This window comes from Lissotriton vulgaris, chromosome 5, assembly GCF_964263255.1.
Source record: "Lissotriton vulgaris chromosome 5, aLisVul1.2, whole genome shotgun sequence".
NCBI classification, from domain to species: Eukaryota; Metazoa; Chordata; class Amphibia; order Caudata; family Salamandridae; genus Lissotriton; species Lissotriton vulgaris.
Window position 1 is genome coordinate 756,297,578 of NC_141693.1, and position 24,064 is coordinate 756,321,641.

Below are 24,064 nucleotides of genomic sequence, written 5' to 3' on the forward strand. Positions count from 1 at the left end.
ACGTAGAGACGGCCCTACAATAGCAGCAAATTTCAAAGGTGGCATGAGGGCCATCAGCAGCTGGATGTCCTCCAACTGTTTAAAACTAAACTCCACAAAGACCGAAGTTATGCTGTTCGGCAAGATCCAGCCAACATGGTCCCCCCTTTGGTGGCCGGAGGAAATGGGCACTCCCCCTGAGCCAGTCAGTAAAGTTAGAAATTTAGGAGTCATTTTTGATGACAAACTCCTCTTCCACCATCATGTGAATTCAGTAGTTTCCTCATCATTCAATACATTAAGGAAAATCAAGAAACTACTCCCATATCTCCCCAAAACGGCAGGAAAAACACTAATTTCAACACTTGTGTTCTCACAAACTGACTATTGTAATGCCCTCCTCCTGAATGCACAAGAAAAGGTCATCTCTAAACTCCAGATGATACAAAATGCCTCAGCTAGAGTCTTACTGGGCATTTCAAAATTTAGTCCCGTTTCTAAACATCTAAAACAACTGCATTGGCTCCCCATCAGAAGCCGTACAAAATTCAAATCCCTCTGTATCGTCTACAAGGCAATCAACAATGTTGGACCCAAATTCCTCAAGAACTCATTCAAACCTCATACCACTTCCAGAACGCTCCGTTCTAATACTGCCCACTTGCTCAACATACCCAGAACTAGAAGAGTCAACTGGGGAGACAGATGCTTTACTATCACCACTGCGAAACTGTGGAATTCCCTTCCCCTTAACATAAAAACTAGTCCCACCCTTATCATCTTCAGGAAGCAATTAAAGACTTGGTTGTTTTCTCAGTAATTTTATCATCTTCAGAAAACACTTAAAGACAGGGTTGCCTTCTTAGTAATCTCACCTCAGTTGTATTAAACACAGCTTATAGCGCCGAGACACCCCTGGGTATTTGCAGCGCTTTAAAAATCGCATAAATAAATAAATAAATTGTTGTACCGCTGGTCTGCAGCTGTCCTTGGGTTGCGGAGCGGTGTCATGAGCCACGGCATGTTGGGATATCCTGCGTCTCCTACAAATATACAATTTGGGTAATGCCATTCCGTCAGAGCAAACTAAAAATGAAACATACAGGGGGGCGTGGCTAGCAGCCGAGCAAGATGGCTGCTGACTAGAGGAGCTCCGGGGGAAACATAGCCTTCCAAGCCGATCCGCATAATTATCAGCTGCATTTATGCACCCCAAGAGCCTGCGCTGACGACCAGGACCAAGAAGTGACTACCGGCGCAACTCCGATTAAGTGATTTGCACAGAACAAAGGATAAGAAATCAAGTTTAACGTTATTAAAAAACATGGAGAGCGTGCTAAAATACAACATTGACTAATCGATTACATGTGTAGTGCATGGGGAGGAAGCAGCACGTGGCGCACTACTTAAAAAATTATATGCTGCAGGATTAAGTGATTTGCCCAGAAACATCGCCTACCAAGGCAAGATATTTGAGGTATAAAAGCTGGAAAACGTTCTAAAATACACTTTTGCCGAAAACATTACTTTTGCAATGCATGGGGCACGTGACGCACTACTTACACGAGAAAAACTACATCGCATTAACTTGAACAGCACGTGGCACACTGCTGCAGGAACGCCACGTGGCGCTTGGGAAATGAAAGAAACGCGGCAGGATTAAGTGATTTGCACAGAACAAAGGATAGCAAATCAAGTTTAACTGTATTAAAAAACATGGAGATCATGCTAAAATACAACATTGACCAATCGATTATATTACAGTGCATGGGGAGGAAACAGGCGTGGCGCACTACTTACAAAATTATATGCGGCAGGATTAAGTGATTTGCCCAGAAACATCGCCTACCAAGGCAAGATATTTGAGGTATAAGAGCTGGAAACCGTACTAAAATCCACTATTGCCGAACATAAATATCTTTTGCAATGTATGGGGCACGTGACTCACTACTTACACGAGAAAAACTACATCACATTAACTTGAACAGCATGTAGCACACTGCTGCGGGAACGGCCATGTGGCGCTTGGCAAATTAAAGAAACACAGCAGGATTAAGTGATTTGCACAGAACAAAGTATAAGAAATCAAGTGTAACGTTATTAAAAAACATGGAGATCGTGCTAAAATACAACATTGACCAATCAATTACATGTGCAGTGCATGGGGAGGAAGCAGCACGTGGCGCACTACTTAAATAATGAAAGGCGGCAGGATTAAGTGATTTGCCCAGAAACATCCCCTATTAAGGAAAGATATTTGAGGTATAAGAGCTGGAATCTGTGCTAAAATACACTATTGCCGAAAACATCACTTTTGCAATGTATGGGCCACGTGACGCACTACTTACACAAGAAAAACTACATCGCATTAACTTGAACAGACGAAGCACACTGCTGCAGGAGCGGCCACGTGGTGCTTGGCAAATTAAAGAAACGCAGCAGGATTAAGTGATTTACACAGAACAAAGGATAACAAATCAAGTTTAATGTTATTAAAAAACATGGAGATTGTGCTAAAATACAACATTGACCAATCGATTACATGTGCAGTGCAGGGGGAGGAAGCAGCACGTGGCTCACTACTTAACAAATTATATGCAGCAGGATTAAGTGATTTGCCCAGAAACATCGCCTACCAAGGCAAGATATTTGAAGTATAAAAGCTGGAAACCGTGGTAAAATACACTATTGGCAAAAGCATTAGTTTTGCAATGCATGGGGCACATGACGCACTACTTACACGAGAAAAACTACATCACATTACCTTGAACAGAAGTAGCACACTGCTACGGGAGTGGCCACGTGGCGCTTGGCAAATTAAAGAAACGCAGCAGGATTAAGTGATTTGCACAGAACAAAGGATAAGAAATCAAGTTTAACGTTATTAAAAAACATGGAGAGCGTGCTAAAATACAACATTGACCAATCGATTACATGTGCACGGCATGGGGAGGAAGTAGCATGTGGCGCACTACTTAAATAATGAAAGGCGGCAGGATTAAGTGATTTGCCCAGAAACATCGCCTACTAAGGCAAGATATTTGAGGTATAAGAGCTGGAAATCGTGCTAAAATACACTATTGCCGAAAACATTACTTTTTAAAATGCATGGGGCACGTGACGCACTATTTACATGAGAAAAACTACATTGTATTAACTTGAACAGCACGTAGCACACTGCTGCAGGAGCGGCAACGTGGCGCTTGGCAAATTAAACAAACACACCAAGATTAAGTGATTTGCCCAGAAACAAAAGTAACAAAGTCAACTTTAACGATATAAAAAAGGAGAAAAGCGTGCTTAAAAACCACATTGTCAAATTGAACATTAATTTGCATTTACGCGGTATTTAGAGATTGTTCAGATTAATTAATTTAATTACTCTTAAAAAAAGTGCTGTGACTGCGGAATAGGAAAAGTTCAAGAAGGTTGGCAGTTTATAAATGCTTTGCAGAAGGATGATTGGTTCAGCATGATGTCACTGGGTGTGAGAGCTGTGATTTGACATGTAATTGAGCATGCGCAAATAAAATGAAATACGTTAGAGGTACATAGACAGACGGTGCGACGTATTGTGCGCATGCATAACATTAACACGCATGTGCTACTACAAACATGCATGCGCAAAGTAAAGGCAACTCCTAGGGGGTACATATATGGATGGAGTTCGGATGTCGATAGAACAGTGGCTCCCGCAGGAGGCGGGGAGCCGGCGGGACAGTGGGGGAATTGGAGACCGTCCTACGGTACCCAACGGTGACGACCAAAATAAATAAAAGAAAAAGGCAGTCCCCGGGGAATGGGGTCCTCGGGCCTTGAAGTGGCTTCAGGAGGGGGGCTTTGCAGCCCTCCTCCATAAAATAATAATATATAATTAGCCATGCCCCGGGGGCTGGGGATCCCAGTGCCCGGAATTGGCCACAGGAGGGGGGCCACGTGGCCCACTTCCCATAAATAATTTGAATACGGATACTCCGCTTATTGTCATTGTACCATAAGCGCACCCTTCGGATCACACGCTGAAGGCTAATTGGCTGTCAAATGGTTGTCAACATTCGAAACTAGAAACTATTGGCAGCCATTTTATGTCTCGGTACAAGGGAGGCTGAAGAAGCGTGTAAAATGTGTGTTTAAAATGTGAAAAGGGGGAGGGTAGACACACCCTGATCCTCTAGGTCTGCTCAGGGGGTCCCACAAGGTCCTATTGTGCCCCTATTTTCTATTTTTTGGGGGGAAAATTGCGGGGTGCTCGTATGATCCGCGCATTCTAGCGATATAAAAAAAAAAAGATGTGGGCTTCCGCACGTCTTTGGTAATTTGCATTCTTTAAACTGTTTAGAGGAGATGCAGAAGTGCTGGATCCAGGATCCACCACTGAGTAAGAAAAGGTAACTATAACACTATTTACCTGCTAAGTGACTTTCCTTTCATAGGCTAACAATCATTGGTTTCACTTGCAAATTCTTTTAAGTGTGGAGTTTTTAAACTTTAAAATATTCACCTAAAATCATCTGAACAACGAATTGCAATTTATTCACCTGTTATCAGGAGAGAAACCAGTGCTGCATCTTGTAGCCCAGCACTGACCCTGAAAAGTAGTTCTAAGCATACTTACAAGTAACTTGTATTTCCTTCCATAGGAATCTCCTGCCTATAAAAAATAAAAATTTAGATTTGCGGGTCAGGCTATAGGGAATGGGGTCCAGGGTTAGTTATACTAACTATAACTCACGCGCCCGCAATCCACTGCTGATATTGTCACATATTACATCACTCATGACATGTTCAGTGACATCACTGATGACATTACTGATGACCTACGTTCTCCCTAAGGCGCACGCGCGTGCGCGCACTGCTCCTGACCTCACCGCGCACCACCTAGCGTGGAGCGCGCACACAGTCAGGAAGTCGCGCCGCCGGCCGCTTTGAAAGAAGCGAGCGGCGCGAATGCGGCAGAGCGGTCGTTAGGCGTGCGCGCTTTCCTAACAAAAGAGTAGACAGTTTCCAAACACAGCGTGTTTGGAAACTGCCTACGCTTTTGTTAGGAAAGCGCGGGGAAGACTCTGGCATTTTGCTTAAGTATTACTGTTAATCGGAGCCCGTGAAGGGGCTCTGATTAACAGCAATACTTAAACAAATGGCCAGAGTCTACCCCGCCCTCCCTCATAGCCTCAAGACCTGGCCTTGGAGATGATTTCACCAGCGTCATCAGACCAATCAGTACCGGCTGTGGTAATGGCATGCATTGTAACGCATGCGTTATAAAGGATGTTTACTGCTCAGATAGTCACTTTCTTGATCTCTTAATAGGTATTTAACCACGTGACCAGTACTACATTTATGTGTGAATCAGAGCATATATTAGGGCTTTGCATCGCATTAAGTAGCTGTACTCCCTTGCCAATATATGGGGGGATCCCCTTGCCTACAACCTATGTGTTTTCCAGACTATTAGCTTTTGTCAACAAACACTTTCAAACTTGGCAAAAAAGCAAAGGGAAGCTATCTTCGACATGGTCACTGGGGATAACGTGCATGTGCTACCTCTGCACATCCCTTTCCTATTTGAAATCTACCTTATCACCCACAATGATGTTACTGCAGAATGGATCGGACAAGCTAGCTTTAATTTGATTAACTTTATGATGCCAAAGAGTTCATCAAAACGGCATAAAATGTTGATAAAATATTTACTTCAAAGCACACATCTTATATGCACTTGAAAATAGGCATTAAAGGACCTTTAATAGTGCTTTGTCTGCTTTATGGTACCTTGCATTAAGTGGGTCTCCCACAGGTGGCACATGGTGTTCCCAAGCTAACACCCATGGTTTTTGATGAAAAAATACAAATATTGTTAGATAAGGCTTGGTACAAAAAAAAGCCTCCTTGAGGCAGGTGCTAAGTAGAAGTAATCATTACATTTCTCTTAACTTTTCACACATTGTATATGGGTTGAACTTTACATCACACATGCAATGTGTGAAAACTCTAAACGTTTGTCTGCGCATAGTATTTTCTAAAGGCAAGGAACCATTCCAGGACAAATTCTGTGCTAGACATCACACATTAATAAATTAAGTATTTCTAAAGCTCATACACATTCCATAAGGCGTCTGAGCACTGATGCAGTTGTAGCTAACCGGTGGGCAGATTATGAAAGTTAGATAGATTTCCAAGGCAAAAAGCCAGGTCTTCAAAGTTTTACGGAAAGGAAGATGTAGCTCTAAACCGGATATGGATAAAGGAAGAGTTTTCCAGATCTTAGCTACTGTGACCAAGAAGGCTTTCCTCCCCTCTTGCTCTTCTGTATGTCGAAACTACCATCATGTTTTTATTGGTTGATTGTAATTGTCAATTAGGGATATAGAGAAGGAAGATGTTTCTGATTCCTGCTGGTCCTATATTGAGTAGTGCCTTATGAACAATGCACAAAAGTTTAAATAGAATTCTTGCTGACAGCCAATGCAAATATATAAATCACTCCAAGTTTGCTGACCTAGTAAAGATGGAAGGCTGAGCCTGCCTGCCTGGTGTGTCTGTTCCTGCGTGTGCATAGGCAGTGCCACTTTTCCTCGTGTTTATGTGTGTTGCTGCCACTGGCCTCTTAATCTTTATTGGGAGTGTGTAGTTTCTTTCCACTGACGCACAGCAGGAGAAAAGCCTCTGTGGAGCAGTTATCAGAACCCCTTCCCAGCGTGAGAAGCTGGGTGGGGTAGGTGGGTGGGAGGTAGGTGGGCAGTGGTGGGTAAGGCGGATAGAGGGGCCAGTTCCTAATAGCCGTTTGAAATGCTCTAGGGCACGGTGGGTTCGCTGATTCTCAGTGATTTCTGGAAGTTTATCTCGCTGTTTGTCTTTTTCCAATTTCGCGGCAGGGAGCCTTGGGAGGGGGTCGAATCGCGGGCTTCCAACTCTGCCTGACATCCTTCAGAGTTTGTTCAAGTCAACTAACTGAACACGAGTCCATTGAGTAGTAATATTAAATGTTCTGCCGGTCTGTCGCCTGAGTTATCCGGTTGAAATGCGCTAACCAAAAGCAAGTGGGGCAGAGGGCAGGAGGGCACCAAAAGCGAGTGGGGCAGAGGACAGGAGGGCACCAAAAGCGAGTGGGGCAGAGGGCAGGAGGGCACCAAAAGCGAGTGGGACAGAGGGCAGGAGGGCACCAAAAGCGAGTGGGGCAGAGGGCAGAAAGGCACCAAAAGCGAGTGGGGCAGAGGGCAGGAGGGCACCAAAAGCGAGTGGGGCAGAGGGCAGGAGGGCACCAAAAGCGAGTGGGGCAGAGGGCAGGAGGGCACCAAAAGCGAGTGGGGCAGAGGGCAGGAGGGCACCAAAAGTGAGTGGGGCAGAGGGCAGGAGGGCACCAAAAGCGAGTGGGGCAGAGGGCAGAAAGGCACCAAAAGCGAGTGGGGCAGAGGGCAGCAGGGCACCAAAAGCGAGTGGGGCAGAGGGCAGAAGGGCACCAAAAGCGAGTGGGGCAGAGGGCAGGAGGGCACCAAAAGCGAGTGGGACAGAGGGCAGGAGGGCACCAAAAGCGAGTGGGGCAGAGGGCAGGAGGGCACCAAAAACGAGTGGCATTTGGCGCCGCAGACACGCGAGGTTCGGTTCCTGGCGCACATAGCCATGGTTGCAGCGCACAGAGACCCTCCACAGCCGCACACAGAGGAAAATAATTAGAGGGAACATTGCTGATGACATCTTAAATGACATCACTGACGATATCATCCATGTGACAATCTGATACATTTTATCATTCACTAGAATAACTTTTTAACACTCATTATAAAATATGAAGTACCATACTTTAAAGCATTGACACACTAATACAAGTTTCTAAAAAGCCACTAAGTGATTCCTAGATCTACACACATATCTAACACTTACCTATAGATTTGCTCATACATGGTAACAAAGATCAATACAACACTATTAAATATACTTATACACCTACATCAACATTACACACCAGCACACATCCTATTCACGTATGCAGTCATTCTACTCACTTATGCAAACAGTTGATCATACTTATATTTTCTAAGCTACACACTTACACAAACACCACTTTATTTATTGATATAGATTGTAACTCATACTTAGTATGTTATAAAATCACTATTACAAGTATACAGTTATCCATCCGTCAGTCATACAATCACTGAGTCTTATGTATAGTTATTTATATACAACAACTGTCACATACACTGCTTTTTATATTTCTAGTTTCTTGGACATGTATCATTGAGAAATATATTTGCTCATCACCACACCCATAAAGAGATGCATTCACCCAAACAACTATTTCCACATACAGTCTTAACCTTATATACCTACTAAATCAACTATTTACATATCTTTGCACAGTCACACACCTCCCACCCAACCACACACATTCATTCACTATCCCATACAAATACTCACTTAACTAATTAATAACTAATATAGACTTTCACATAGCTGGTAACCAACTTATGTAGTAGTTTACACAACAAGAGATAGAGTGATACAGCTATTCACAAAGTTTAATCACTATCCCATATATTTAGTACGACACTTTAAATTCGTCACTTAGACAGTCAATCACATTGCTACTAAATCCTCCATTCAGACACTTATACATGCACTCAGTCTTCAAGGCAGATTGCTATATATATAATACTTGTTTTCCAAGTTAACCCTGATTCTTCAAGGACGCACTCCCAATCACAGCTGATCACAAGGAATAATTACAGAAGAAAACCGGAAACTGCATTCCAGGTAAAATTACTTTTTATTTTCCCCTCGCTTTTTCAAGGCAACAGCCCCTTCATCATGGGTCACTGTTTGGATGTGGCATGGAAGTTCCGATGTGTATGCTGCTTTGTTTTCAACCCTCAGTGGGTCACGCACATCGCATGATGTTCTGCACAGCATGCTGGGCTTAGTAGTCCTCATCAGCATACTTTTTACCCACTGTTGGCTCCTTGTCACATCCTAATTAGTCAGTGTTCATTTCATAATTAATATACCTCTCGTAGGCCCCAGGATGATATTCCGGTTTGAGTTTTCTTATGACTGGGCCGCTCGCAGCAGTGAGAAAGTCCCGGTGCTGTGCAGCCTTTTCCAAGTTGTAAAGGAAAGTGAAAAATGGTGCAATCCTTCACGGCGAGGTAGCTGTGTAAATTTTTGTTTTCCAAGCTAAGCCTGATGCTTCAAGAGCGCACTCCCAATCACAGCTGATCACAAGGAATAATTGCAGAAGAAAACCGGAAACTGCTTTCCAGGTAAAATTACTTTTTTATTTTCCCTACGCATTTCAAGGCAACAGCCCTTTTATCATGGGTCACTATTTTGATGTGGCATGGTTGTTCCAATGTGTATGCTGCTTTGTTTTCAACCCTCAGTGGGTCACGCACATCACGTGATGTTCTGCTCAGCATGCTGGGCTTAGTAGTCCTCATCTGCATAGCTTTTACCCACAGTTGGCTCCTTGTCACATCCTAATTAGTCAGTGTTCATTTCATAATTAATATACCTCTCGTCGCCCCCAGGATGATATTCCGGTTTGAGGTTTCTTATGACTGGGCCGCTCGCAGCTGTGAGAAAGTCCCTGCGCTTTATTTTCAAACCTTGAGTAGGCAAGGCAAACCAGCAGCCAAGCAAAATCCCCCTTGCCTTGCCTACTCAAGGTTTGAAAATAAAGCGCAAATACCGCAGAGTGACTGAGCCTACTCAAGGCATTATTTAACTGTGTGCACCATGGGCTTCATATGCCAGCATGCCAGTGGGCATTTAGAAGGCCATGCCAGCTCAGGGCGTTTTCAGTTCAATAAATAAAGAGCGAATAGAGCACAGAGTCGTCATTCCCTCAGCGAAAGCAATCTATGAATACGGGGCGCTTCAGCTTCGAAATGAGGCAAATCTAAAAATAAAGAAGGAATGGCAGCAACCAAGCTACATCGAGGCATGCACTGCTGGACGGCGCAAGTTAGCGTAGTGTGCCCTCTCAAAGCTCTAAGGCTTTTTGATGGATTATATTAACTGCACGGCTTCCCTGGCCATGGGGAGGTGCACCAGTTTCTCCTCGGGCAAAGAAGTTGTATGGGAAACGGCTTTGGAGAAGAACCTTTTTTTCCCTACAAACACTGTGTCAGGGGTTGCTTTTACTCATTTCAGGTTGGCTTGAGTTGGTATTTCACTAATTCAAAGCTGTAATATTGTGCCTGAAGTGATGAATGGCTTTTGTAATTTTACAGCTCGGCAAGGACAGCACAGTACTAGTCCTATGCTTAAATACTTTGCTGTATAAATTGCAAAAGACTTTGTCATTTTCTATCTCGGCGTGGATAGCACTGTGCTAATCCTATGCTTAAAAACTTTGATAGAAAAACAGACATTTGAGGTGAGCAGATCTAGAGTGTCGCTGGTGTTGAAAGTGCTCTAATACGTGCTGCTTTCCACCTAAACTTGAGAACTTCCCAGAGTTCTCTCCTTCTTTTTTGCATAATTTATGCGTCACTCTATGCCTGAAAGGGTTTTGTTTTGACTTAATACTGGGTGCTCCCTTCTGTCTGGACAAAGCTATACCTCTCTGAACAGCTCTAATTAGAGCGAAACACTGTGTCAGAGGTTGCTTTTACTCATTTCAGGTTGGCTTGAGTTGGTATTTCACTCATTCAAAGCTGTAATATTGTGCCTGGAGTGATAAATGGCTTTTGTAATTTTACAGCTCGGCAAGGACAGCACTGTACTAGTCCTATGCGTAAAGACTTTGCTGTATAAATTGCAAAAGACTTTGTCATTTTCTATCTCAGCGTGGATAGCACTGTGCTAATCCTATGCTTAAAAACTTTGATAGAAAAACAGACATTTGAGGTGAGCAGATCTACAGTGTCGCTGGTGTTGAGAGTGCTCTAATAGGAGCTGCTTTCCACCTAAACTTGAGAACTACCCAGAGTTCTCTCCTTCTTTTTTGCATAATTTATGTGTCACTCTATGCCTGAAAGGGTTTTGTTTTGACTTAATACTGGGTGCTCCCTTGTGTCTGGACAAAGCTATACCTCTCTGAAGAGCTCTAATTAGAGTGAAACACTGTGTCAGGGGTTGCTTTTACTCATTTCAGGTTGGCTTGAGGTGGTATTTCACTAATTCAAAGCTGTAATATTGTGCCTGGAGTGATAAATGGCTTTTGTAATTTTACAGCTCGGCAAGGACAGCACTGTACTAGTCCTATGCTTAAAGACTTTGCTGTATAAATTGCAAAAGACTTTGTCATTTTCTATCTCGACATGGATAGCACTGTGCTAATCCTATGCTTAAAAACTTTGATAGAAAAACAGACATTTGAGGTGAGCAGATCTAGAGTGTCGCTGGTGTTCAGAGTGCTCTAATAGGGGCTGCTTTCCACCTAAACTTGAGAACTACCCAGAGTTCTCTCCTTCATATATATATATATATATATATATATATATATATATATATATATATATATATATATATATATATATATATATATATATATATATATATTCACCGAAAAAACATAGGTTTCAGCCACGTTATAGTTAGGAATTAGCATTTAAAAAACCTTAGAAATTCACTGAAAAAACCATAGGTTTCAGCCACGTTAAATTTAGGAATTAGCATTTTTTTTTAAACTTAGAAATTCACCAAAAAAAACATAGGTTTCACACATGTTATAGTTAGCTGGACATTTCACTCATACAAAACCATTGAAATTCCCCCGTTATAGTTAGTTCAGCTAACTATAACTTGTGCGCCCGCAGTGCACTGCTGATGACGTCACATATTACATCACTCATGACATGGTCAGTGACATCACTCATGACATCACTGATGACATCTCAAATGACATCACTGATGACATCATCCAGTGAATGTGTGTCTTTCTGAAAAATAAATATTTTTATATATGTATATCTAAAGGTCAATGGAAGAATAAATGGGTAAATAAGTGTCTAAATGGATGTTTTTTTGTAAAATTGATTGTATAACTGACTTATTAAGTGTATCTTAGTGAATGTATGTATTAACGAGTAATGTTTAAATATTTAAATATCTGTATCAGTGTCTCACTTTGGGGTCGATTCCGATTCGGGAAAGAAAATCGTCCCACGATTCGTATTCATAGCTGTTTCCGTACGATTCGTACAAAGCCGTCCGAATTGCATAGTATGAGCCGTTTTCAAATAATCCGTCCAAATGTTTACGAACCGTACGAAAAACAAGCAAAGAACCGCACGAAACGGACTCGGCTAGTGATCCGTACGATTTGTAAACATGCCTTACGACCCGTAAGTACGATCCGGACCGGGGACCGTGAACGCGATGCGTATGGGAAAACGCCATCGCGTATGAACTGCGATTTGTACAGTAAACATCGCGTATGAGCGAGCCGCACAATCAAATAAAAAGCGAACCCCCCCAACAAAGTGCACGCGTACCCCGTAAATACGTAGCGTATGAAAGAGCTACACAATAAAGTACGAAACGAATCCCCCTTCAACGAAGCGCACGCGTACCCTGTAAATACGTCGCGTATGAGAGCTACACAATAAAGTACGAAACGAACACCCCACTCAACGAAGCGCACGCGTAACCCTAAAAGAGCACGAGTAGTGTGCAAACGAGTCGCACAACACCACAAAATATATTTCCTGTGTTGAAACCATTGCAAAGCAATGTCCTGGCCAAATCCAAACTGGTAAACAGAAGGCCCAAATCAGACCCACCCCTTATAACACATCCACCAAAAATTCAAAATAAGCCAATCCCACAAATGGACCAATAAAAAGGGCCCACACACACAAACCAGCATCCTTTGCAACATACGCATTTACCTACAGAGACTGACAACACACCAACAACTGCACACATCCACCTTCACACATACCCCCAATCACATTCAGACCCAGACACCGCCTTCACATTCAGACCCACAACCAGCCATCCATACACACCCTCACCCCCCCCCCCCCAAATACATTCACCCCACAACATGTCTTCACCAAAGAATCCAAAGTTCACAAACCAGGAGATGGAGATCCTTGCAGATGAAGTCATCAGAGTAGAGCCACAGCTGTTTGGCGCATTGGTCAGACAGACCAGCATAGCTGGCAAAACCCGGCTGTGGGAGAGGATCGTCAATAGGGTTAATGCTGTTGCACCCATCAGGCGCACCAGGAAGAATTGCCAGGCCAGGTGGTACACTCTGCGGAGGATGGTCAAGCGGAAGATGGACGAGGACTACGCCCAGAGCCAGTACACTAGAGGTGGTAGTCCCCGGAGACCAGTACAGTACCAGCCCTGGGAGGAGAAGGTCATGGCCCTGCTACCACCGGTGGGAGTACATGGAATTCTAGGAGTTGTGGAGCCTGGTGAGTATAAAAACAACTCATGTCACATGGGTGGACGACCAGCAGTGCCCAGACACATGAGGGGTGAGTGGATATGACTCCCAGCACTAGCCAGACATAGGAGGGTTAGGTGGATATGACTCCCAGCAGTGCCCAGACATAGGAGGGGTGGGTGGATATGACTCCCAGCACTGCCCAGACATAAGAGGGGTGGGTGGATATGACTCCCAGCAGTGCCCAGACATAAGAGGGGTGGGTGCACAGGACTCCCAGCAGTGCCCAGACATAGGAGGGGTGGGTGCACAGGACTCCCAGCAGTGCTTAGACATAGGAGGGGTGTGTGGATAAGACTCCTAGCAGTGCCCCGACATAGGAGGGGTGGGTGTATAGGACTCACAACAGTATTGGGGTGAATGCAAGGCTCAGGGCCAGAAGGCTGCAAGGGGGATGGTAGGAGGGTGCAACGGGGATGGTGAAGAAGCTAAAACTTTGGCCACCCCTATCACCAATACTGTGTATGCACAAGCCCAATTGCACTCATCCCATATGGTCCAGGTATACACCCATAGACCATGCACAATGTACAGGGAGTGAGAAAGTACTGACAAGATAGCTGACAGTGGGCCCTGGTGTATGCAGCACAAGGCCCTCCCGTGACCAGTGCAAACACTAACATCAGGACTACAAGGTCAGATATCTTGCACAGGAACTCACTACCATGGTCATGGCAGCATGCTCCATGGGGGGACAGCCACACCATGATTGAGGCCCAGTTACAACTCACACGCCAACTACTAACACGGCCTGTCACACACACCCCTTACATAAACATAGCTAGCTGGGACAGGCAATGTAGTGCCCCACTGTCACAATCGTCATGTAACACAACAAATACCGATCTGATGAAATATTTAATCAAAAAATTCACAGGGCTGAGTCACAAGTCACTTGCACATATATTTTTGAAAAGTGGTAAGTGTGTTCTCCACATAAAGTTACATTAGTTTTCCAAGATTAATATCCATTCTTCCCAGATCATAAAATGGTGGACAGACATTTTTGTTTGCAGTGCAGTTCCTTTATTTTTATTTTCATTCATAGAACAAGGACAGCCGACACGTGTTTCGCCCCCTCTTGGCGATTTGCGCCGGGGCTTTCTCAAGGCTAGGTTGGCTATATCACGTAGACAAATGTTGTTTCCATATATTTAACAGTATCTCAAGTACGAAAATATAATTCTTCAAGTTTAAAACAATTTTTTTTCAAATAGTCATCAGAGCCCGTGATACAGCATCCGTCCACACCTACTGTCCACCATTTTATGATCTGGGAAGAATGGATATTAATCTTGGAAAACTAATGTAACTTTATGTGGAGAACACACTTACCACTTTTCAAAACTGTTTCTTCAATTGAAGCTCAAGAGGTCCAGAGCTTCGAGTGTGTCTCCACCCACCTATTAACATTACTTATTCAAGTGTTGTTCAAGCCTTAAAATCCCTGGACCTTTGCTACCCCATTCACTTGCACATATACCATGATGCCATAGCTACACCTTTCTGACGCAATGGACGCACACATATTACAGCAATGGTGCTGGGTATTGACAAGGTGATGCACCAGGGAGATATGCCACGTTCTAAAGCCCTGCTCCAGACGTAGGTGGACTGGTCATGGTGTGGTGTGCAGTGGCTGCCCGTCACGGCGCAGCAACACCTCCCAATAGTGGATGACTGAATTCTGAAACATTTCACTGTCACTTTTATGCGCATGCTGCCTCAAAACCCTGTGCATGCCTGAAGCAGACGTAAAGATTGACACAGCATTGTGCTGATAGGGCCACACAGAGTTTTGCTGGATCTGCGTTGCACCAGTGACATAATTATAGCAATGTGCCACTTTCATGGCACAGATGCGGGATGCAGCTGTACTGTTATCACACTATGGTGATTCACTGTATTAATGTGTTGCATCCATGCTGGCATAGCTGTGGTGCACAATTTCTGACAAATCCCTGCTGACATGGCTGGCTGTGCCATTCATTGGAAATAGACCCTCACATTAAAATGTGTCCTGAACACAGATCAATCTGACACCACAAGCGAACAGTGTGAAGAACCCAAAGCTGGTGTTTCAGTGATAACGACAATGTATATGAAAATTAGATTTTACATTAAATGGCATTAACATCGTCTGTCTCTCACACCCACAGGGCAATGTGCACAATCTACCCCCAACCAGGGGGGAGATGGATCACAGTCCCAGGCTCCACAGGACCCTCATCCCACCAACAGCAATGCCTCTCACCACTCCTTTGTTGACCCCGACCAACCTGGCACCTCTGGATCCCAAACCTGTGCAGCAGCTGGATCAGGGCATCTGCTCCAACCACCACACCCATTCATGCCACATCCCAGCAGACAGCTCAGAGCCCTGCCCACAATCCACAACTGAGCCAGTCTGACAATGAGGGACAAGGTTCGCCGGGCACCCAGGAGGTGGGAGACAACACCACCACTGTCAACCCTCAGGAGTCCTGTCGACCCGATGTGCCCCCAACAGCAGGCCAGGCTCGTGTGGGCAGGGGTGGTGGGAGTTGCACAAGGCGGAGGCGAGAACCTGACCAGCAAGCGGCAGGGCCCGGTATGTCTGAACTCAGAAACATCATGGAGGAATACGGGCGGGACACCAGGGAGTTCAGCCAGGAAGTGGGGGCCCTCATCTATTTAAAAAAACAGCAGGCCGAGCAACACGCCAGTCAACGACAACACCAAGGATGGATGGAGGCAAGACTGGCTGAGCTCTTGGCGGTGCAGAGGGACATAAGCCACTCACTCCGTTGGATTGCTGACAACATGCAGCACCCTCCCTGTGTCACCAGGCCAGAAACATCGAGGCAAAGACTGCCAACAGGCACAGGGAGGGACGAGGAGGTGGAATCATCCGACGGAGAGTCCCAGGCATCGTTAAGGCCTGCATATGAGGGTCCCCCAAGGAAGGTGGGTCATCCACGGAGAAGACTTTGAGAGGCAGAGGGCCATGCTCATCTCCCAGGTCACCTGGTCTGGCATCCTGCCTTTGTGTGCAACAGCATCACCTTATTGACTGTCTGACTCTCCCACATGGACTTGCTGGTGGCAGTGTCACCAATGATGCCAAACACTGTGGTCTGTACTCTGTTGACTAAAACTGCAAGGCATCACATCTCCCGCTGTGAACTTTGGATTCTCGCATTTTTGTACAGCACATAACACCTACTCACATTTCACTCACAAGAAGGAGAAATAAAAATAACAAACACAATACGTATTGATGTTGAAGTAGTTTTTTCCCTGAGTCAACAACATACGTGTCGGGATATGTCAAAGTATGCCAGAGTGTAGATCAAACTCAAGCCATCCATACACTGGGATCTGAGTCTGGTTGTGGACACACATAGGTCACAATGTATGATCAACTACATCCATGGAGGGAAATACTCACACGTGATGGTTACTATCTGCTGGGGGGGGGGGCTGGCTTGCCATTCTGCTCTGACAGACAGTTACAGAAGAGTCACATTGTCAGATACCCCACAAGGCTTACCTTTGCTTGTAAAGCGATTCCGCAGAGACAACAAGAGCTACCGCCCCTGTACCCATCTGACCCCGTACGGAAGGATGTACCCGGCAGGGATGAGATGGAACCAGGGAAAGGAGCCAAATACAAAATGGGAAGGAGACTTGAGGTAGCAGTTCTGGTAGGATCGTGGCTTCAACTAAGGGGAGACAAGAGAGACCCAATTAGAAGGAAAACGACACCACCCTCTTCCTATGTACACCTCTAAACACATTCAGAAGAGAGCCAACTGATAGCAGACTCACCACGGCTTATGAAGATCTCACAGCCAGTGAAAGTATAGGTGTCCAAGGAAGATAAGGAATCAAATGCAAGCGCTCCTGCGCAGTAATAACCAAAGCAAGGATAAGACGCGTCAGTGCTTTGCGATGTACTCCAAAAACTGCGCTCCTGCGCGGCAATGTCATGTGAACATAAAGCGCTCCTGCGCGGAAACAAAATGCCAATCATAAGCGCTCCAGCGCGGATTTGCCATGAAAACCTAAAGCGCCCCTGCGAGTGAAATAATAATTAAGGATAAGCGCTCCAGCGCGGATTTGCCATGAAAACCTAAAGCGCCCCTGCGAGTGAATAATAACTAAGGATAAGCGCCCCAGCACGGAATCGTCATGAAACCTATATAGCTCTCCTGCCCAGAAACAAAATGCCCAATACAAGCGCTCCAGTGCGGATTCACCGTAGAACCATAAGCGCCCCTGCGCGTGAGTGAAAAACCAAGTACAAGAGCTTCAGGCGCAGAAATATCAGGAAATCTGAAAGCGCTCCAGCGCGGGAAGAAAACGGGTGTTTCCGAAGGATCGGAAACCAAGAATGGACGCGGTTAACAAGGCGTCCTCTGAAATACCTTAGGAGCAAGGCGTCTTCGGGCAGGAACTCGAACCAGGATTCCGGCAAGAATCCGAAGCGCAGCGCCGGCGGGAAATGCAGAGTTTATGCGAATCCCCCGGAAGTGCTTCGTTGGAGAGGGCGGTCCTTCAAAGACTAGACCGATTATCGGCTTCCGCCCGGAAGTGAGGATCTCGGTCTTCTGATCGTGTTTAGAGGTAACTCCGGAACGGCCGTAAACATGACACTCATGAAGGTGTCCAGGTAGGGACTACCAGATCTGTTTGTTGATGTTGGAGAACTATCACCCGCATGCAGTTGTACTGTGGAAGTGTTGAATGTTGCCCAGGGCAAGGGTGGCTGGACGGACTACAGCCAACGGGGTGTTGCATAGGAGACGTCCATATTAGTTTTTTGGGCTGTGGTTGTGGAGTGCCACTGAGTGTGGCTGAGGAGCATGAAGGTGACCCTGCTGTTGACAGTGGGACTCTCAATCAATCAATCAATCAACCAGCAAATTTGTAATGCACAGTACATACCTGTGAGGGTTTCAAGGCACTGGGGGGAGGGGAGGCGTCTGCTACTGATTTTTCTGAAGGCCAGCAAGTCCTGGGTCTGACGTAGGTTGGTCGGGAGAGTGTTCCAGGTCTTGGCTGCGAGGTGGGAGAATGATCTGCCGCCGGTGGTGTTTTTCCGGATGCGTGGACCTGTGGCGAGGGTGAGGTTAGCAGAGCGGAGGCTGCGGGTGAGGGTGTAGAAGCTGAGTCTGTTGTCGGGCTGAGGGATGATCCCTGTGGGATGCCGCAGATGATCTAGGTGGTCTTGGAGCAGAAGGGTGGGAGGCGGATGCTCTGGGTTCTGCCAGAGAGGAAGGGTGTGGCCAGGCCAGGGCCTTCTCTTGGATTCCAGCGTCGTGGAGGCGTGCTGTTAGGGTGCAGTTGCAGACCGTGTCGAAGGCTGCTGATAGTTACAGAAGGATGAGGGCGGCTGTTTCTCCTTTGTCCATCCGGATCCTGATGTTGTGGGTGGGGGCGATGAGGGCGGTCTTGGTGCTGTGGTTGCAGCAAAAGCCGGACTGGGATGGCTCCCGGATGTGGTTGTCTTCGAGGTAGCGGGTCAGCTATCTGTTGGCAATGTCCTCCGTGACTTTAGCCAGGAAAGGGAGCAAGGAGATGGTCCGGAAGTTCTTGAGGTCATTGGGCTCCGCCTTGGGTTTCTTCAGTAGGGCGTTGATCTTGGTGAGCTTCCAGCTATCCGGAAAGGTTGCTGTTTCAAAGGAGATGTTGATAGTTTTTTGGAGATGGGGTGCGATGGCTGTGCTGGCTTGGTTGAAAACATGGTGAGGGCATGGGTTAGATGGGGATCCAGAGTGTATGGAGTTCATGGTCTTGAAGGTGTCCTCATCGCTGACGTTCGACCAGGCGGTCATGCGACTGGTGTGGGTGGGGGTCGCAGGGGTGGTGGTCCCGGCAGTGGATGAGGGTGTGTTGCTGTGGAAGCTGTCGTGGAGGACGGTGATCTTGTGGTGAAAGAAGGTGGCCAGTGAATCGCACAGTTCTTGTGATGGTGGAATGTCGTTGGTGTTGGAGCTGGGGTTGGAGAGGTCTTTCACAATGTTGAAGAGCTCTTTGGTGTTGTGTGTGTAGGCGGTCCTTGAAGCCAGTCCTCTTGGTAGTCCTGATGAGTTGGTGGTGTTTGCTTGTGGCGTTCTTGTGGGCTGTGTAGCTGTCTATTGTTTGGTTGAGTAGACAGTATTGCTCCTTTTTCCGACAGGTGCATTTGGAGGCCCGGAGGTCTTCGGTGAACCAAGTGGCTTTCTTGGGGGTGTGATCGGTTGCGGAGGTCTTGAGTGGGGCGAGGGTGTCGGCCCAGTTGTTGATTCACTGTCTGAGGTTGATGGCGGCAGCGTCGGGGTTGGTAGGTGGTCCCAGGGCAAGGCTGGTAGTCAGTTAGTCAGTTGGTCCTTGGTGACCTTGCCCCAGCAGCGCCTGTCAACTGTTGAGTGATCACGTACGGGGTTCAGTGTGTGGAGGGTGCTGGAGTCGTAGTGCAGTCTGGTGTTGTGGCGGCTTCGGGGGCCAGGGTTTCTGGTGCTGGGTGTGGTCCATGCACTGACGGGCACAGACGGGCTTGCCTATTGTGGGTCAACCACGCGCCTGCTGCGCACATCCGCTGTGCGGCCGCCATATTAAAGCAGGGAGGGAGGGAGGAGCAGCTGGGAGGCGGGAGCGTGGCGGCGAGGGGGCGTGGCTGCTGGGGCAGCGGCGGCAAGGGGTGCGCAGAAGCAAGGGGGCGGGTGAGGGATAAAAATGCACGCACAAGCCTTAGCGCCTACTATGGAAAAACAGAGCACAGCATACACGGATGAGAAAGAAAATACAAGTTACAAATCATGCGGGAAAATGCAGTAGGCAACTGTAAATGCACAGTGGAAGGGCGGGCACAGCAGGTGCAAACTCGCACTTCACGCAGAAGTGGGCAGGGAACAGGTGGAGCTGTTTGGTGGCAGGGGGGCTATCCAGCCTGCAAGCAGGGTCAAGGGTCACTCTTGACTCTAGTAGGTATCTTAGGTGTACGGTCATGTGGCTGTGGCAGGGGATGTTGATGATGAGGTGTGCGCATGCGCCCTGGTTGTGCACGTCCTCCTGTAGTCTGGCTCTTCTTCCTGTGTAGAGTTATTGCCGTAGTTGAGCTGCCTGCTGTTGTGGATCTGGGTGGCTGTCTGTCTTGACTAGGAGTGGATCTATTTGAAGGTCATTTCTAGCATGTGGATGGACTTGCAGCATGAGGCAGCGATGGTGTGGATTTGGTGAACTTGATGTAGCAATGCAGGATGGTGGTGTGTTTGTCCTCCAGCCAGGAGTTGCTCTACCTCTTTATCCTGTGTAGGTGTGGGCCTGTGTGCTGAAGTAGTACTCGAATGTCTGAGGAGCAATCAGTAAAGTGGTGTACCAGCTCAGTGGTCTCAGATATTGACACAATTTATGTGGAAGCCTCTCAACTTGATTAGCATATGTAAATACACTTCCCCTACTGACCCCCTGCCCACAAAGCAATACAATATCCTTTCAAAGATTCACTATCAACACTTAAACGTCATGTGGAACTCTTACCTCAGATTGGTCTCCAACCCGGATGTGTTGAGACACACGCTCCTCCTGCACATCTTAAGTAAAGGCAATACAGATCCTGTGTAAGCTTCTTATCAACCCACCAAAATCTATCTATCAGTCCTGGCGAACATTTCTGTGAAATTGTCCTGGCAGAAACTGATACACTTTGTTGAAGATAATAGCCTCCTTCCTTACTCTCTATCCAGCTTCCATCTCACCCATAATACACAGTTGGCCCTCATACAAATGGCAGACTCTATACGCTGGGAGGTAGACGGAGGCGGCGTTGGTGATGTCAGACATGTCTACACCATTTGACACCGTAGACCATCCCATTCTTCAGAACCGCATGAAGACCATAGGTGTGTGCTACTCATTGCTTGACTGGATATTGTCCTAACTATTTGACTGCACACATCAGCTCCATACCTACACATTCTACTCCATAGTCAAACCACAGAAGTGGGGTATGCCGCAGGGCTACGCTCGGAGCCTGCAGTCTTTAGTAATATTTACTTTACCCCACTGGCAGAATCGATTGCCATGTCTGAAGTCTAAATGAGATCATATTCTGAGGATCATGTGCTTCTAATCACCTACAATCCATTCAGAGCTGCAATTTTTGAGTATCACCAAAATAGCTCCTTGGCGTTGTATATCACTCTGGGGGTCTACCTCACAAAGTATTAACAACCAGACACTTTGAATGTTGGTGTCGTCCTTGCGGGTGGTCTAGTGTCCATCTGTGATGGCAATGTAGAAGTAGTGTGCGGTGCTTACGTACAACCAGGTCACAGTAATTAAGGTTATGTGTTGTGCTGTTGTGTTGATGAGGTAACAGATTCCAATGTTAGGCTGGTGTAAGTAGCGTGTGTGCAGAACGACGCACATGACCTGCTTGTACGGACATGCATTGTATGTGTGGCACTGCAGTGTTGGCAGTATGAGTTGCACATACAGCCTGCGAAGCTGTCATGTGTGCGCTTAGGGGTTGCCTGATACCAGGTACATGATTGGCTGGTGTTCACTGTGTGGAGGGTGGCAGGAGCATGAGTCTGTAGTGTAACCTGTGTAATTCAATGGCCCCAGGGCCTTGCACTGTGCACGTTGCAGGCGCTGACGGTCCTGCCTTTGTCATGGAGGTGGTGCAACTGTGGCACTGACAAGCTGCGGCCTGCTTTAAGAATGGACAGATGGATGGAGGAGCATATTGGAGGCGTGTGTGTCGCAGAATCTGGGCACTGGGTGTTGTGTTGTCACTGGGGATGCAGCATCATGAATGTGTGAACACATGATGGCAGAAGGTGTGAGACACCATGGAAAAGTAGCACACAAAGACAAGGATATTTGCAAAGCACCATGTTACACGTGTATGGAAAGGAAGTAGTGTCTGGTTACTCATGGGTCACTGCTAGGAAATGGGTGAACAATCACCAAAATTGACAGCCACAGGATCAGGCACCAAAAGGCCAAGCGGGGCAGAGGACAAACTGCGTCAGCATGTGTTGCATGACCGTTGTGGGTATTAAGCTACAACAATACATACACAATCATGTATGTTAAACACATTATGGACCATGACCTATTACAAACACCATGCATGTTGACCTAGTACACATAACCACATATGCACAATCATTGTAAAGTATGCCATAGATGACGCATGCAGGCTGAAAAGAAATCTGCGGTGACAGTAATGGGGCACAAAGTACACTTGGGAATACTTCTACTACAGAAATGGTTCAAGTTTGTTCTGAGGCCATTCTGCTTTAGCCAATGTACATGGCCAGTGGCATTGCTCAGAAGGAAATAACTGTCATTGAATGAGGGTGCCTGTAATGCTGGTGAAACTATCTCCACACGACTGGCAGGGACTGTCGGTACCTTTGATCCTCAGATTTGTGCCATGCTGATAGGGGTCCATCTCCAGATAGCCCCTTGGTCTGAGTATAAATAACAGACTCAAAAGGGTGATCAAGCAAGGGAAGGAGAGGATGGGAACAGCAGGGAGGGAGATCTGAAACAAAGGTAAACAAGCACAACAAATTAAGACTTCTTGGCACTTAATCACATTATACTCATGACGTATACTGTAACATTTACACCTGTGTACTTTGACTACAACCACTGTATCCAATTTGTCAGCACAGGTTTGGAAATGATACTACATCTGAGTTTTAAAAGGTAGCAGAGTTTATCACCTAAATGAAGGGGGTCTAACGCTCACTAGGCTGCTTCAATGCAATTAGAACCATGCGCTCATCAAGTTACTCACCGTGTATGAATGAAGTTAAAAAAATACAGTGAATTGAATGTGTAGCAGTGCTATCACACAAAACAAAACAACTGTAGTCATCCCTGGGAATCAGTGAAGGTCATGAATGTAAATACACATCCCCCGCAAGAGCCGAACTTAGCTAATGCAACGAGGAAGGGGATTATTGAAACACAAGGAAGCCTAGCAAGAGCCAGACATTGGCTCTTCCAACTGCGCCTTACAAGGCCAATCATGACAAGCAGGTGTGACCAAACTCTACAGAGAGTAACAAGGAACAAAGCCACTAAACCACCCCTACCGTGACCAGGATATGCAGCACGGCACAAGTGATAGCTGGGATTAACGTCAACCAACTGGTGTAATGGAAGTGTTTTCATTTGCCACACCACTACGTTAGTACGTCATCAGTGCAACATTCCTGGAATCATGGGAGTAGAAATTTAACATAAAGTTACCAAGAAGGCTTGCAAAGCAGTGTTCTTTACCGGCACTTATGTAGCGACGTGACAGTGACATTACATACTGGCACAAGGGGCAATGCATCCATACGAACAGACTCACTGGACAGTTGTCAAAACATGTGGGACATACACTGGCCCACACCTTCACAACATGTCATTAGGTAAACCAAACTGTACTGGCACACAACATTAATGTGATGAGCCAGACACATCCTGCTGCACACAGTGAAGTTGCAATTACACACAGAGGCTGTGGTTGTGATGTCACCCACAATGTAAACCGGTGACATCCGCAATGTGTCTGGCCCAAGGATTACACACATTGATGCATTCACCAGAGTCAACAATCAACAACAGATGACTGACAAGAAGGGTGACTGTCCAGTCATGGGAGTGTTGCAACAGGCATCTTGATCCATGTGTATGACACATGTATGT